Source organism: Nycticebus coucang, chromosome 3 (assembly GCF_027406575.1).
Source record: "Nycticebus coucang isolate mNycCou1 chromosome 3, mNycCou1.pri, whole genome shotgun sequence".
NCBI classification, from domain to species: domain Eukaryota; kingdom Metazoa; phylum Chordata; class Mammalia; order Primates; family Lorisidae; genus Nycticebus; species Nycticebus coucang.
The window spans coordinates 130682272-130694659 of record NC_069782.1 but is presented as its reverse complement, the minus strand read 5'-3'; the positions used below and the strand labels follow the sequence as shown (position 1 = coordinate 130694659).

At 47.6% G+C, this 12388-nt stretch overlaps 1 protein-coding gene across 5 annotated transcripts in view; it reads right to left on the bottom strand.

The window, feature by feature from the left end:
- Positions 1 to 5412: 5412 nt before the first annotated feature.
- The window catches only part of BTRC (beta-transducin repeat containing E3 ubiquitin protein ligase), a 204126-nt gene continuing 197150 nt past the window's right edge, over positions 5413 to 12388 (bottom strand). For all 5 annotated transcript variants that reach the window (XM_053584718.1, XM_053584721.1, XM_053584720.1 and 2 more), the window contains one exon: positions 5413 to 10041. The gene's annotated coding sequence lies outside the window, so the exon portion shown is untranslated. The remainder of the gene's footprint in view (positions 10042 to 12388) is intronic.

The following is a 12388-nucleotide window of genomic DNA, read 5'->3' as shown; positions in this document are numbered from 1 at the left end:
GCTGCCTTCCTCACCGGGGCCTTTCCCTTACCAGATCCTCCACCCCAGGGAAGTGCCCCCTCAGCTTCTGAAGGGAGGCCAGCCAATTTCCCTCAGCAAGTACGTCCAGTACACCTAATCCTACACCGCCCTCGTTCATGGCCCTGCATCCCTGTTCCATACCCAGCACAGCCTGGAGCTGGCAAGGTCTTCCTCACACTAAAGTGCAGTCTGCCTCCCTGCTCCCCGTGCCCATCAGCCCAATGGTGGTGGTGGCAGGGCTCCTTGCAGCTGCCTGACCCTCTTTCCTGGCAATTCAGACATCTTAGCCTTGACTACTTAGCTGTCCAGTGACTCTGGGCCACCTTTCATGGTAGGGTGCTTAGAAGTTGGGGAACATAGGGAACTCACCTGGTGTCACACAGCCAGTAAGGAGCCAACCTGGAGTTTTTACCCAGATTAAACCCCAACAAGCTTCTAGAAGTTCCTGGGCCGGGCTTCATGGCTCAACATGGGCCCCAGCTGCCTGCCTCAGATCAGAAACAGGAATTTCCTCTCCCTGGCTGACTTATCCACTCATGAGTCACTGAACATCCATTACCTGGGTCTGCACACACAGTGTTGGTGGGTCTGGTTGCGCAGGGAAATGGAAGCCCCACCTTGGTCAGAGAGCCTGGTTAATTCTCAGAAAAGCCTGAGATGGGGCCACAGGCCTGCGTACACTGTACGTGAGTTGTGAGGCTCTCTATGCCTGTCAGCACTCACCCAGGGGTGAGCAGTGTGTGGCCCAAGACCCAGTCTGGCAGGGTGCTGTGGTCTGTGTGTATATGGGACCCCAAGGGGCAATGTCAGGTTACCCCTGGCCTGGCCACTTTGGACCAAGGAGATACCTTGTGGCCACCAGGAGACCTGAAGCCTTTTTGCAAGGAGCCCAGTGCCCTAAGAGGACACCATCACCCTTGGGGTAGAGCTCATGGTTACTCCAAGCTTGAGTGCCTGGGATCCAGTGGAAAGACAGCCAGATCTCGCATATTTTCTCCTAATCCTGAAGTTGGGGGAGAGCTGCCCTTGGAGGGTGCTGGGCAGAGAAAGGACAGTAAGCAGGAGGACCAGATCCATCATTGTTGGTGAACAATGAGCCATCGCCACCTAATTAAAGATGTAATTACAGCAAATACATTCTGGGCTGTCAATGAATGACGGGTGGCAGGAAGGCACCTTGCAGCCCACAGCCAGGAAATGATGCTCTCCACTCTGAGCTGGGGAATCCTCCCCTTAGCAGCCTCTAGTTAATGGGGTACACTCATTCCTCCAAATAGGAAGGACTGAGACAGGGGCTGGGACTTCACTGGAGAAACAAGGGTATGAAGGAGGGTGCTCAGTGGGGTGAGAGGGCCTGGGCTTGTGTCTCAGGCGGGGGAGCAGAATGGGAAGTGGGTACCTCTGTGAGAGCCTAATGGCCGGCACTACGCTGCATTTTAGGGCACACCTGCTTGAAGGGAACTGAGCCCCTGCTAAGGTCCTGGAGGGTGGGTGCAAAGGCCAGGCCAAGGGGACTCCACCTGCAGAGCAGTGACCATAGCAAGGCTCTGATGGGCCACATGGGCTCTTGGTTTGGCCCAGGCTTCAGGGACTGGGGTAGGGTGGAGTAGACTCTCTTGAGGGCTAATTTGTCCTTAGTGGAGGTTGGAGGATAGGGCAGGGTCTGGCCACTTGACAGGAGGAGAGTTGGGCTCTTCTGGCCGATCTAGCTTCTACTGTTCTCTCCTTCAGCAGGGTAGGCCCTCACTCCACAGCTGCCACTTGGACCACACACATCTAAAGTCATGGGCATTGGTTATCCCAAGGAGTCCTGGGACTCAGGACACCTCTTTCACTCCTAAGGATTCCAAGGCCTGGTTGCTCCGGAGCCCCACCCCCACTTATCCTCAGGGACTAGGCTACCCTGAGCACAGGGTCAGGTCACTCTGAGGCCAGTCTGCAATGTGACCACCCCAGGGTCAAGGCATGAAGGCCTACCCTAATGGAAAGCCAATGGCCTCAGCCTTTTGGCTCTGTCTGCTGTAGAGGTCCCTGGCCAAGTCCTTCGGGGTATGTGGGCTGACTCCAGGGGAAAGTGGGCTGGGTGGGGAATGGAATGGTGGGAGACTAGGCAGGCAGGCAGAAGGAGGGAGGAAAGGACACTGACAGCAGAAAAAATGCTTGTAATTTTATAACCAATCGCAGTGTGTCCATGGGGGGCCGTTTGAGACTCCACTCAGGACCAATCAGCCTGACAGAGCTATGAGTCTGCCTGAGTGAATGTGAGCAGCTCCCCCCGCAACACCACTTACTGCAATCTCATTACCAGCCTAGCCCAAGACCGGCCAGAGCTGAGAGGCCTCAAGAACAGGGGGCAACAATGGGCAAGGAAAGTCAGGCCAGAGCCAGGGTGGACCCCGGACCAGCAGGGCAGGTTGTGCAGGCCTGGGAGATCCAGTGGCTCAGAGTGAGGTGGGAGGAGGCAGAGCCAGAAACATCACTTACCTACCAGGTGCTGAGCATTTGGGATTCTTACAGGGCACAAGCCCCTGCCCTCAAGGGGCTTGCAATTGCTCAGGGCACGTGGAGAGATTAGAGGGGTGAGCCCTGGACCAAGGAGGAAGCTGAAGGACAAGGAAGGAGATGGGCATTGGGCAAGGGGTTGGAAGGAAAGGGTAAGTACGAGAGGGAGGGATAACTTCTGGACTGTGTGTAGAGCCTGGGCAAGGAGACACACGGTGCATGGAGAAATGCCCATCCAGTGGAAGGAAAGGAGAGCGGCTGGGGGAGGGCCCAACTGGCCAGTGGTGGATATTAAAGGATGGCCTTAAAAAAAAAAAAAAAAAAAGGATGGCCTTGCTGGGTATCTGGCTCTGGGGATGACTATGTGCCCATTAGTCTCTCTAATTGTCAAAAATCTAATTTAGTGTCTGAAGCCTGGGCTGGCCTTGGGTTAAATGGAAGGAGGCAGGCCTAGCCATAAATCCCCCCACCCCCCAAACCCGGACTGGTGCTAATTCTGCAGTTAAGTGAGGGGGTGAGGAGGGCACAAGATGAGACAGGCAGGGCTCTGGAGGAAAGGTGTCCCTGGGTGATACTGCATACCAGCCCCCTTGTGCTAGGTCATAGCTAGTCCCTTCTCTCTTGCAGGAGGAAGGGCACTTGCCTGGGGCTCATTTGGACCATTTAGGGGGAAGCGCCTCATATGTGATATGAGGTCAGGACTGGAAGAGTCTCTCAAGGATCTGCATGGTTGGGATTATAAAACCATCAAGCCCTTGTCCTCCTGGACATACTCAGGGTCTACATGGACTCTGCTCTTGCAAGGTGACTGGTAGGAAAGGCACATTTCCTACATAAAATCACGAGCCTATGGTGAGGAAGGGGCCATGGAAACTCACACTAAGTGACTAAGTGATTGCTCTTCACCTAGCAATTCGCTGGGGATGGCCTCAGTGATGAGACCATGTGACATTACCGTGAGATGCTTGGGGGATAAGGGCCATTCCTTAGTGAGGAGCACTTCCCACTGGGCAGCCCAGCCTCACCTTCCCCAGGCCTAGAATCAGGAGATACCTGGAGACCTGGCCTGAGATGGTGCTGAGATTCTCAACCTGCTTGGCAATCTCACATCTCACTCCCCTCAGAGCTGCTAATTGAAAACAAGGGGTGTGGCAGGCACAGCGGGAGAGAGTGGGAGACCAAGAGGCTTCTCTGAGAGGCTCTGCTTCCATGGGGGAGGAAAACAATTTCTCCTGGCTGCAGCTCCATCTCACCAGGCACCCACCCGGCCTCTCCCGCTGCTAACAAAGTGCCTTTAATTAGCAGCCTAATAAAATGATCTTAATTGGCAAGAGCCAATCAAGGAGGAGAGAGGTCTCCTCCCCTTAGTCACTGCTGACAGTGGCACAGCTATAGGTTTAAAGGGGAGAGGGATTCTAGACCCAGCTTGGGGTTAGGAGACAATGGCTATAGAGGAGAGTCTTCCCAGAGCATGCCTGAGCCTCACCCTTCTTGGGGGAAGAGGTTTGACACTGGGTGAGGTCCACAAGACCTTAGGTTCAACCTCTGCTCAAGTCTGTGCTCAGGGATGGTGCCTATGGCTCAAGGAGGAAGGGCGCAGGCCCCATATACCGGAGATGGTAGGTTCAAACCTGGCCCCAGAAAATTTTTTTTTTTATCCAAAAAAAATTGCATAAAAAAAAAAATTCTGTGCTCAGGAGCCCAGCTGGTCAGTTGAGTGGATGCTACGGGTCCAGAGTTGTCTCTACTGACTCCTACCTCCCTGTTTTCCTTCTCCAGGGCACTGTCTGTTAATAGCTGGTGGGGAGAAGTGTGGCCTTGGGCAATGTGAGTTCCTTTTCCTTCTCCTAAGTTTCTGTATGGCCAACAGGCTGGGTGTACTTGTTGCTTTCGAATTCTTCTGGCTTGAGGCGGGGATAGTTCTTCATAGCAGCTCTAACGTTGACCACAGCCTAAGATGGCTCTAATGATCAGTGGAGTCCAGTTGAGACAGTGAGACACAGGGTGATGGAAGACTACTACTAAAATATGACCCATAGAATGGGTCAATCTTTTTTTTTTTTTTTTTTTGAGACAAGAGTCTCATGTCATCCTTGGTAGGGTGCTGTGGAATTACAGCTCACAGCAACCTCAAACTCTTGGGCATATGTGATTCTCTTGCCTCAGCTTCCCCAGTTGCTGGGACTACAGGCACCCACCACAACACCCAGCTATTTTTTGGTTGTAATTGTCACTGTTGTTTGGCAGGCCTGGACTGGGTTCAAACTTGCCAGCCGCAGTGTATGTGGCTGGTGCCCTAGCCACTGAGCTATAGGCACCAAGCCAGGATGGGTCAATTTTGAGATTCTTTTTGTTCTATTTGTGACATTAGAGAAGGGGTGGGAAGAAGATGAAGGGGTAAAGAGTCCCCTTCTGTCATGTCCTGCCACCTTGTACTTATCTCCCTAGATTTGGTTTAAGAAGGGAGGCAAGGAGAGCTCACTTGGGAACAGTAATGTTATCCCCCAGATGACCAATGATGCCTTCATTCTTACAGCTTGTAGAAGTCTTTCTGAAATTGCTCATTTGTCTATAACTGATCAAGTGGGAAGCATGGGAAACTCAAATCTTCTTCCTGCAGAGAAAAATTTAAAACCTGGGCTCAGGTTGGGCTATGGCAACCAATTCAAAAATTGGATACCACTTTGGCCTCAATTTAATTCAACATGAAATAGTGCTTCTATGACAAGGACCCTGCACTTACTGACATCATCTAGTTCTGACTTCTCTCAAGCTTGCTACACCATAACAGATTATCTTAAAAGTCATTAAATCTGTGTACTCCCTCAATTTGCCCATTAAAAACCTTCCTGTCCTGTTGATGTTGGGGCAAAGAAACAAGACACTTAAAAAATTCACTTTAATCTTATATTTGTAATTTAACTTACTTTTTTTCTGAACAGTTAAAAAAACCGAAACACACTCTATTACCATGATCCTAGGTAGTGAACAGATTGGTACATTAACTACACATCACCATAACATAATCACAAAAGTCAAAGCAGTCAGTACTTAGAAATCTAGAGAACAAAGAACTGAACCAACCGAAAGCTCTCAGGGAAGCTCACAATTGTAGCCAGGCCTGTTCCCACAGCTGAAGTCCACAGACCACCTCTCAGATCAGTCTGAGTTGGGTTTAAGTAATCACTGACTTGGGAAGATTTTTCTTTGGTACCCAAAGTTCCAACCTCCTAGTTGGTCTTTCCCTTCAGTGTCTAAGAAGGGGAAGGGTTAGGAGAGAAAATAACACTTCTAGAACGCCATTTACTGCACTGATCCTTAATAAAACACACACATAGCCAATCAGGAGCTAAGAGAGCCAGCTGGGCTGGTCAGAAAGCACGTATTTCAGATGTCATCTACCACCAGGAAATTTCAGATCGTAGGTACCCAATGGCCAACAGAAGAGTATTTTAGGTATCAATGCAGTAAGTTCCACCTGAAATTGGGCAACAATATTCATGCACTTCTGATTTCTCTCCTCAGCTCCAAGGATTCTGACATCACAAATGACTGCAGGTAAAGGTAACAATAAGCAGACTTATTCCCTTAAGAGATGGCTATCTTTCTAGAACTATGTTGAGATTGTGGTTAAAGTAAAGGGCTCTGGTCTGTCAGTTATTAGCTGTGTGGATGAAGCCCATGGAGATTAACTCAGGCTGTGGTCTCTGGGTGCACTTGAAAGTCTGCTGAAATCCAAATGGGGAAGGAGATCTGAAATGTGGATTAAAGTGATATGGTAATCATCAGAGAATGTGATGGTCACAGGAGATGAGTAGCTAAGCATCCCATTTTTTGTCTATAAGTACTTTGGATTACTCCAGAATCAGGCTTGCAGCCTAGCCCTCAGGGCTGCACTACTCTAGGTTGGATTATTCCACTTCAGGCTGGAGGGTATTAACACCTAAGGCAAAAGGAAGATGTTAAGAAGGTCAATGATATCAAGGTATCTAATCCAATTCTAGGAAAGAAAAACAAAAGCAGCCTTCATTATTTCCAATGTTTCCCATAGCCCCCTACTCCAAGCCCTCCACACACAATCAAGTGCTAAAGAGCAGATCAACCACGGGTTCAGACCAATGAATGGTACCAGGAGTTGGCAAAGGAAGAGTGCATTGTTTTTCCTGCTTTAGATTGTACAAAAGAAAAACAATGATTGTTCTTATTCAAGCAAAAAACAGAATGATTTAAGGGTGTCAGGGTCTTTCCCAATTCAGAAACAAGCTTTGAGGGCCAGACTTTATTACTTGTCAATAGACTTCTAAAGAAAATCCCAGTCTTTGAAGGAGACACCAGAAAGAATTTTGCTAAGGGACAAGTGTAAAAAAGCCCTCCCGCCCCCATAATTCATATCCACTTTCACATTGCACAGAAAATAAAAAGATGTTTTCAGCAGTTAAATACCTACATGTGCAGCAAGGCACACTGGTCTTGTTCAAGCTGCCCCAGTGTGAACCAAGAGGTCACATGTGTCTATGACAGGTGTAGGTGCATGCACTACCCTCCTCAACCCCCTGTGAAGGGGTCTCAGCCTTCTTTAAGAAAAGTTTCTTTCAGGCCCTAACACTGAGAAGTGAATTTTAATGAAGAGAAACTAATCTACAGTGGAGACATTTCATTTCAGAGCTGAGGGACACCTTTAGCTCCTTTTCTCCATTACTTTAAATGTGTGGAGACTTTCTTTGTTTCTCTTTTCTTTTTCAAAAGGTCAAACTTTACATTTATTCTAGCCCAGTTGGGGATTAATAATAATCAATTCCCACTGAAATCATGCAGAGATGGTAAGTGGGGTTTACCTTCTCTGGAAATGAACTTCTACTTACCTGATTATTTCTTCTACAATGAACTGGTAAATGACCCCCAGAGCTGAGAAATGTGAATGATTCAAGTTTTTCAGACCACTTAACTTCATTCCTATTTCCAACAGCAGCAGAGAGGACAACTTGGAGAATATCCTCAACTGAGCTAATGGCTCTGCATCTGCAGGGTCCACTCTTGCTCTCATCTATTATGTACAGGACAAGTTTCAAAATGGTCTTAGAAACGATATACCTTCAACAGAACCTAGATAGTAGAGCAAAACCCCAGGCACCAATGAATATTCAACAGCTCCCACTTTTGAATAGCAGCATATAGGAAAAGGGCTAGTAAAGTTATGGCTATTGGACAATATTTTGACCAGCTTGAAACTCATGCCTCTTTGATGTCTGACCTGTATATTTTTTCAGGGTGGACAGCCCTCTACCTTCATCTGTAACAAAATGCTTAGCCAATCAAAAAGCCACTAATAGTCCTCTACAATAGATGAGAAATCCTGGCTAGTCTCTGTAGTATTTGGATAGCTAGGAAGGGAATTATACTGAAAATATTTCTCAGGCAAGAATGTATCACAACACTTGAAAATATTTTCTGAACATAACCTGGAACTAAAAGCTTAAAAATACTTAGAAAGTAGGAAAAAGGAAAAGTGAAATGCATATGCATAACCTGCTTCTCCATATGTAGTAACAACATTCGGTCTGGATACACAATGGTAAGAGGATACCTTCTTGTAAATCAGAGTAAGAGTGAAGGGGCTGCCTGGTCTCCTCTTGCTGAACTAATGGTACCCTGGCTTTAGGTCACTTGCAACTGGCTCCCACTTTGCTGTTTTTAGAGCAGCTGGTTAAACAGTGGCTTCCTTGCACTCAACTGCTTTGATTAGGAATGAAAACAACAGGCCTGACTGCTCAGCTTCCAAGGAAAATGAGACTGTGCTGTGGCCTCAGGGCTTTGGCTAGGCCTGCCTATGCTACCCCAGATGGCTTATGCAGACCCACGCATGCTGGGGAAACAAGATGGGTGCACATTAATAGTATTTCCTGTGCTCTCAGGTCAGTATGGCACAAGTACCCTTGCACCTGAAGCCCGCTGGCTTGGAAGCCCACACAGCTGCCTTCCAAGTGGCCAGGTTAGCCTGGCCCTTGCTGAGGTCCATTTGTTTATGTGGTTTACCAAATGCTAGAGAAATTTTATTGGCTGGGGAAAGTAAAGAGCAAAATAAGGCCAGGAGGGGAAACAAAGAAAGAGAAGGCAGTTTCTTCCCCATTTATAAACCCTGTGTGCCAAACTTCACCCTGATCCTCTCTTTCAGACAGCTTTGCCCTTTTGCACATTCTGGATAAGGATGAAACAGAGGGAAGGTTCTGTGGTGCAAGCATGAGATGGTTAGATTAATATTTGAGAAATGATATTTACTGGCCTAAATGAAAAAGAAAATCAGTTTTTACTTCTGACCATCTCTTAAATTACTCTGATTGGGGTCTTGGTGAAGATACAAGTGCCTGGGTATGAACAGTCCCTGCTGAGGAAACTGGAGATGGGAACTATCATATGCAGAATGCACCAAGCGACTGGCTCTGGCCATTTTGAACCTTTCTGTAGGTTGAGCCTTACCAGTGATTTAAGATGAAGTACAATGCTTTTTATTACACACCTAATTGTTAATGAGAGGAAATGCAATCAGCAACTCCTTTTCACACTCTACATGGAATCAAGGAGACTGCTGAGTCCAGAAAGATGCAGCCACTGATGGAGCCCAGGAAATTTCTGCTCCCCCCACCCACTGCCTTTGTGTGGGAGGACGGAGAAGAGGGAAGAGTCACAAATATGATGAGAGTATCATGTCCAAGAATCCACTGTTGCCATAGGGTCACTTGCAGTAAAAGCCTGGGTTTGGAATTTTGACTGAATAGCATTTAACTCTTCCAAGAGCTGCATTTTCTAGTTGATGTGGCTCATGCAAACTGAGGACACTCTCTTCATATACCTTCTTCTCAGGTGGAACAGAGAAATGGGTTGGGAGAGTGGGGGACAGTAAGAAAGAGGGACAGAAACAGAGAAATAGAAGGGAGGCAGGAAGGCCAGAGCTTCTGGTGTGTGAGTTTTTTTTCTTTGCCCTGGAGGCTACAGACACAGAGCTGTCTCCTCCTAAGTCTAGTGGGACTGGGCTTCTGTGGCCAGGTGCTGGGCATTCCTGCAGCGAACAGAAAGACACTGGGTGCTGTCTGCCTTGAAGATGTATACCCCTCTTCCCTAGAAGTGGGTCTCTTCCAGTAGCCTATACAGGGAAAGTCGTTCCTTCTGCTTAATGGCAAAGCAAGAGAGATTCTGGCAAAACACTAAATATATTTATAAGTCATCTTTCTCTGGAACCAATAGGGAAAAATAGGTGCACAGGGGAAAAGAGGAGGGGAGGTGAGGTTTAAAAGTTCCAATCATTCATGAAAGATAGAAGACATCTTCTGATAGCAGCACTAAAGCAGTCAGCCATACTGAGTAGACCATCCTGGGCCGACTACAGACCAACTGTGTCCCAACAGGAGTCTCAAAGCCCTGCTCCTAGGATAGTCCAGGAAAACCGGGTAGTTGTTTGGTTGTTACTGTTGTTGCTCCTCCTGGTGTTGGCAGATATGTTAAATACTGCAACTTCGATGAGTCCTGTGTAAAAACAGAGCAAACACTTATTAGCTCCCTTCCCCTTTTTTAACTGCTCTATGAGGAAAATATTTACTTTGTTGCCAATTAGGAGAGAGACTTATGGTTCTTCCTAATGCCTGCTCTTTGCCCAGGTTATGCAAGAGCTTCTGTCACAGCCTGTCTGGTCTGATAAGGGACTTATATAAAAGGCATGGTTTGGCCGGGTGTGGTGGCTCACGACTGTAATCCTAGCACTCTGGGAGGCTGAGGTGGGGGGATTTCAGAGCTCAGGAGTTTGAGACCAGCCTGAGCAAGATCGAGACCCCATCTCTACCAAAAATAGAAAAACTAGCTGGCTGTTGTGGCAGGCGCCTGTAATCCCAGCCACTTGGGAAGCTGAGGCAAGAGAATTGCTGAAGCCCCAAAGTTTGACATTGCTATCAGCTACGATGCCATGAGACTCTACTCAAGGTGAAAGACTGTCTCAAAAAACAAACAAACAAAAACTAAAAAAAAAAAAAGGCATGCTGAGGGCTGTGGTATTCGAACAAAGTTATGTCTTGAGGCTAAGACTGACCGTGGTTGGTATAGCTTTCACCTGATCCCTGAATTGTAGGGGGCGTGTAAGGGTGTCTCAGGGCACTTTACCCCAAGGGGCCATGAAAATAGAGGGGCCACTAATAGAAGTGGGGGAGTTGAGGGAAGCTGGCCTTGCTGTGTGGCTGAGGGGACAGTTTGACTGAGGATGGGAGCAACAGAAGTGCTCCCAGTACCTTCAAGGACAGACGTGTAGATTAAGAGCTGGAAATGTGGCTGGGAGAGTAACGTAGAGGTTAGAACTGGAGATGAAAATTTGAGAGTCTGGCTCTGCACCTGTGGCTCAAGCAGCTAAGGCGCCAGCCACATACACCTGAGCTGGCAGGTTCGAATCCAGCCAGGGCCGCCAAACAACAATGATGGCTGCAACCAAAAAAAAAAAATAGCCGGGCGTTGTGGCAGGTGCCTATAGTCCCAGCTACTTGGGAGGCAGAGGCAGGAGACTTGCTTGAGCCCAGGAGTTGGAGGTTGCTGTGAGCTGTGATGCCACAGTACTCTACCCAGGGTGACAGTTTGAGGCTCTGTCTCAAAAAAAAAAAAAAAAAGAAAAAGAAAATTCGGGAGTCATTTACATTGAGATGAGAGCTAAAGCTGTGGGAAGAGATCCAACAAGCTTATTCCCAAGGAGGGGAACTTAGAGTAGGAAGAAAAAGCCAGACACAGACTCTGTTCTAGGAGTGAGAGGCTGAAGGAGACACAATCAGAGAGCCAGGAAGAAAAGTAAAAGTGGCAAAATGCCATGGAAGTAAAAGGAAGAGAGAAATCTGGCAAAAGAAGGGTATGGGTGTATGGTGATCACAATATTGATAATAAAAATGACTTTTTGCTGAAGATGTGTCATGTGCTAGGCATTGCACTACTAAGCACTAAGACTTCCATACAGTATCTCCATGCAGTCCCTGCAAGAACTCTGTGAGCTAGGTACTGCAGGCCCTGGGAGGCTACTTGTCCAAGGGCACACAGCCTGTGTGACTTGGCTGAGGAAGCTTAAGAACAAGGAAGCACTATGTCATCTGTGAGAGCAGGGAGTGCTGAGGTGAGTGAGCTCAGCTGGGTGTGAACCACCTCTCAGAGGAAACACTGCAAAAAGAGGTTCAGAGAAGTGCAGTGAATGTGCGCTACCACGAGAACTGAATCAAGTGTGGAGACAGAAATCCTAACTACAGCAATGCTCACAGCGGCTAGGGTAGCTTTCCCAAACCTGTGATAACCTAGTGCATTTGAACTGGTTAGGACGTCAGGTATGATCTGAATATACTATAGTATGTGCAGTATATATACGACAGTATGGATACTATATAGTATGTATAGGCAATCAATAGGTATTTTTAGGATCTTGCCCTGTTTGAGTAAGAGGTTCGAGATCTGAGTAAGAGAACAATGGGTTCTTACCGCCTTCAGAGCGATTTCTGAGGTCAAAAGACAGGACTTCTTTTTGTAGGGAAGTGGAGTAGTGGAGCTAAGGATAAAAAAGCACTTTTTATAACTGAATGAGATTAACAAGGCAGGGCTGCCTAGATGTCAGTGTGAAATCTTACCGAGATAATTCCATTCACACATTAGATCATCTACTTGGCTCAAAGGGTCTCTATTTTTTGGGCGTGGTGATTTGAGATAGAGTCTCTCTTACCCTGGCTGGAGGGCAGCAGTGTCATTACAGCTCATGACTACCTCAAACTTCTGGATTCAAGTGATCCTACAGCCTCAGCCTCCTGAGTAACTGGGACTACAGGCATGTACACCATGCCTGACTAGTTTTTAGGATTACAGG